The sequence below is a fragment of the Octodon degus genome, unplaced genomic scaffold, assembly GCF_000260255.1.
Source record: "Octodon degus isolate 3935 unplaced genomic scaffold, OctDeg1.0 scaffold00006, whole genome shotgun sequence".
In the NCBI taxonomy this organism is placed as follows: Eukaryota; Metazoa; Chordata; class Mammalia; order Rodentia; family Octodontidae; genus Octodon; species Octodon degus.
This window is the reverse complement of record NW_004524582.1, coordinates 25,026,403-25,031,570: the sequence shown is the minus strand read 5'-3', so window position 1 is coordinate 25,031,570 and position 5,168 is coordinate 25,026,403.

Here is a 5,168-nt window from a genome sequence, read left to right as displayed (position 1 = left end):
ATTTCTAAAAAGCTAACTTTGGAGGCCATATGACTTGGATTCAAAGAAGTATAAATGCATTCGAAGATGTACAAAACAACAATCCCATGTGCAGAACAATGCTCCTGCTGGCCCCCCAAACACTGCATAGCTTGGAAGTCACAGTGCCCACAAACACCTACTTAGCATCGCATAGCCCCCTGGTACTTGTCATGTTCCTACAACAGAGGCAAAATCTGCACAGACAAGAACTATTAACACATCCAGCCGACTCATTTACTTGTACATTTCTGAGTTGTTTCTTGGCTCCTGCTGAAGGTACCCCTGAGACATCTCAACCAACACAATGAAAAATGAAACTACACACCACAGATTTGTTAAATCAGACTAGCACATGCACAAGGAAATATCGCCCCAAATAGCATTGCCATTAGCAAACAATATAATATTTATTAAGCACTCGACTGCCTGGAATACCCCCTTGTAACCAGTAAAGATTAGGAGTTAAAGGCCATAGGAAACATGAAGTTTCCTTTTCCAAATACAGGCCGGGAGTCCTTTATAGTTTTCCCTGTGCACTTGGAGAGGGCTCATTTCCACATCATCTCAAAACCATGTCATTCTCTGCCCAGGGCCCACAAGAGAGTCGTTCTGACTCTGTTACCCTCCGGGTCTTTCTCTAACTTGCACACAACTTCCCCTTTAGGGAAGTGGAAGTAACTGGAAATAGGTGAGGTTGAGGTTCTTGGAGGATGTGTACTCGCATGGCCCACAAGACCTCTAGGGACAGCGCCTGGCCCTGCCTGGCACTGCCAGGTGTCCTGATCTTGGTGGGGTTAGAGATGCATGCCCAGGCCTACAAGTGGGTGGGGAGCACACCACTCGGAACGGAGCCGAGGTGAATGTGGGGACTGATCACTAAAATTGAAGTCATTCGGATTTCCTCTTCAGATCACGTAAATCTCAACTTTCACTAAAATTCCAGTTTTGATTTTGGCCAGGTCAGCCTACAAAACTTACTATGTCCTTTCTGCTGTCTGAGTATAAAGGCAGACCGCTATGTTCAGCGCACTCCACTCCCTGGAGGCTTTCAATCAAAGACTAAAGAGAACTGGCGTAAGCGTACAGCGGCTCCTTCCGCCTTCATTTGGGATAAATCCGAGGCCTGCATCTGCTTTCATTGTTTCCAATAGCATCCATTCAGATGTCCAGGTTCTCTCTGGAGCTTCCACTTTGCGCAGCTATCATACATAGCAACCTCCACCTGCACATTTTACAGTCATTGCAAACTTCACTTTTAAAGTTAGACCCACATGTCCTCCTTTCTTAATGCCTTCCACCCAAGACCTGGATGCACCATTCACCCACCAGCGATTCCCTTGCCCATACCCTTTCCTCACCCTCCCTGGTCACCTGCTCCAGTATTTAAATTCTGCAGACCTTATCTCCTAAACTGTCTCCAGATTAGTCCCTCTCTCCCCAGCCTCACTGGCATGGAGTTTCCTTACCGGAATTATAGCGCACTCCTAGTTCCTCAGATGCTTACAATGTTGCTCACTTCTATCTGCCTCCAACCTATCTTCCCTCATGTATTTCTCACAGCATAAAGTGTTCATCCTTCCTTACAGGGCTAAGTCCTTACCCTCTGTCCCATAGTCAGTTTCTCTATAAACTGGCCTTCAGAGCTCTTCTCCATCCATTCGTTGGACTAAGTCTGAATGGCTCATAGCTTGGGTAGCTCCTGATTCATGCCCATATAGCATTTAAGCATCATTACCTGTTCTTCAATCTGACCATAACTGTCCAAGAGTAGGGAGTATGGCATGCTTATTCTCATAGGTACAACATCAACTCCAGGACACCCAGTGCAGTATAAGGAACAGTAAACATCTCTTGGGAAATAAGCCTTGTCTAGCCATGCTGTGAAAGTATAATGATGGCCTATTCATAGCATTGTGCTCCAACCCATAGGCTGAAAATTCAATGGCATGATCCAGGCCATGTTCCTAAATGTTATGTTGGTGGCAGTATGGAGAGAAAAAAAAAAACTCTCCCAATGATGTCGTATTATTGTTTTCCTTTCATAATTCTGATCACAATGTACAATTTTTAAAAATTTTTTATTAATGTGTAATTGTGTATATATTTATTTCATTGCTTTTTTAACTTACTGGCTACAAATGACCAGATTCTTCTAAACGAATCAGAGAGTGTCTCCTGAGACCTCCAGGGACAACCTTTGTTTGAAGGAAGAGGACTCTGTAATTCCCGATGCCTGCCACATATTTTTAAATGCATTAATAATAATAATAAAATGAATTGATCAGAGGATAGAAAAGAAGATGGCTGGACCTATGTTGAATCAAATTGGACAAAATACTAATAATAGAATTCTTGAGATGTAGCCAGAAAATGTAGAGAACATGTGGAGAATATCTAAAGAAAAATTCTTAGACATATTTCCACTAATTCCCCTCAAGATCACTGCATTTGAAGCACACTTGTTCCATCATTCTGGCTACCCAATTTCTGACTCTGTTCCAGCTCTTTCATGAGTGTATTTATGAGAGGTGATAAAGAAAAAAAATACAGCAAATGTCACTGCCTAGTTTCACCTGATGGAAAATCTGATTCAGAATCATTACAGAGTGAGTCAGATGTGATGTCACATGCCTGTCATCCCAGCACTCAGGAGGCTGAGGCAGGTGGACTATTGTGAGTTCAAAGCCAGCCTGGGCTGCGAAAGTGAGTTCAAGGATAGCCTGAACTGCATAGCATGACCCTGTCTCAAAACATTTCCGAGTGGCCTCATCTACACTTTCAATCAGCCTTAACATTATGTGATTTCTGACTGTTCCCCTAAATTAAAACGATCATGAAAGGTAAAAAGTTTGGGATAAATTTAGGACCTTGAGGCAGCCTGGAGAGAATAACTAACACATGCCATGAGAGAGGACTTCTGGAACTGTTTCAGAAAGTGGCAAGAAGGACAGGATAAGTGTATTCCCAGTGAGGAGGAATATTTGGAGGGGATTAGTGGCAATTCATTTTTTCTATACTGTATTTTTAAAAAACCCTAAAGATTCACCATGTAATATCACTTCTCAGCCTTTTGGCTAAGATCAAATGTAGATTCTCCATGTATTTTGATCATACCTTGTAGATGGCAAATATATTGTTGTTTCCTCTAAAACTTTGTACTTTCCTATATGTCTGCAAATGCTTATAGTAAATGTTTAGGAAAATGAAAAGAATTTATGACTCATACTGACATCTCTCAAACGGAGGTGAACAGTGACCAGAAGCAGAATCAGAGTTCAACTTATCTTCTCCTTTCTTTTTGTACCTATGTCCACTTCTGCTTCAGGGCACAATCCTAGCTACCAGCCACACAGAGGATGCTTTCCAATGGTCCCACGTTACTCTGTTTCAAATCCTAATGCTCAGGGAATCAAAACAGTCTGTTCCCAGGAACATCAGTAGTCAAGAGTTTACTGTGTGTGTAAGGCAGGGCAAAGAGCTTGTCCCTGTTGAATGCTTTTGTTATGCTTGAAAAAGGAAGTTGAACTTCCCCACCTGCAAATGAAACTAGAAACCTCTTCTCCCCCTACCCCAAAAGGACTGGGGAAAAGGGTGGCTTTTGATGAAGAAAATTTTTTTAAAGTATAAAATATCTTTTTTTTCCTTCTTCAGTACTTGGCAAGAGCATCAGCTTTCTCTAAAGCTGTTGAAAAGTTATGTGGGAAAATTTTAAGATTGCTCATTAAGAGAAAACTCACATAGTGGTAAAAAGAGGTTGTTCTGTTTTGTTTTCCAATCTTCTTGATATTTTGGATTTTAAGAGTTTTCTTCCAAAAATACCCCCTAGGTCAATGTACCTATTCTCCACGTCCTCAACCATGGGGACTTCTCATAACTTTGTGAAGAGAAGGCGGTTGTTTGTCTGGCCCGAACTGTACACTGACTCTTTCATGGAAATACATCTTTCTACTCCTGTGGCCAACTACCTTGCTGTTATTGCCACATGTTTGTTCAAGTGGTGAGGAAATATTAAATATCATGTGTTCTCAGCAGAGAGGGGACAATAATTATCAACAGATGGCAGCAGTGGGGGACTGAGAGGGCAGAAGAGTCCTCCCTGTGGGGGGCTGGTCCCCCATCTCAGGCAACTCAATGGTTTCCATCCTGGGCAGAGCGGGGGAGGTTGGCCACCGGTCCCTCACCCTACTTTTCACATTGTCCTGTCCTTTCCGAGGCATCTATACTAAAAACAAACTCCAGGTTCCCCAAAAGTGGTAAAAAGCTGAGCTACGTGATGAGATCACTTAGCTGTCCTTAAGGCAGAGGAAGCACCATCAGGAGGATTGTGAGGACTCTACAGTACGTTTCTTCTCTGTGGACAGAATTCAGTGCAGCAAGTTCATACCTGAGGCTGGCTCTGTTCACACTCTAGAAACACAAGAACATAGAAGCAAAACGATATCAGCCCGGTCTGTGAGGAGCCAACATCTGAAGAGAAAGACAATTGCTTATGAAACCATATACTACTTGTAACCTAAAGTACTTGTGCCAGGCATAATGGCCTAAGAAAAACTGTCATGATGTAACTCTCATAGATAGCGGGAAAGTTCTTTATACAGATAAAGAACTAAATGCTATAAGTAGAATTGAAATCTCCTGTATATGCTCAGTCCTTGTTTGGTAGCCTCCCTTATTGAAATCTGTACATTGTGCTTCTATTTTCATGCTTAACTTCAAACTTTTATGATTTTCTAACAAGTCTAAAATTAGTCACTACTTCTATGATTCTTCAAAAATGTCAGAAATCTCTTGAGCCAGTGAGACGGCTCAGTGGTCTAAAGTGCCTGCTTAGGCAAGCTTCGGCAGGCACAAGAGACCGCCTTTGGGTCCCTGACATCACTTGTTATACCTCAAGGTGGGCTGAGTTGGCCAAAAAAAGTCAAAAAACTCTCCATGTTTTAACCCCTCATTTAAAGACAAGGAAGTAGTTGTCTTCTTTTGCTTGTTATCTAGACATTTAGTTTTATAATTTTGTTTTTCCATATTATTCTATCTTATTAAAAAGATATCTTTTTAATATCTTATTATTACAACCAAGATACTTTTTATGGGGGGCGGGGGGTTCTGTTTTAGTCTGCCTCTATTCTTTCATTACAGGCTTCCTCTTC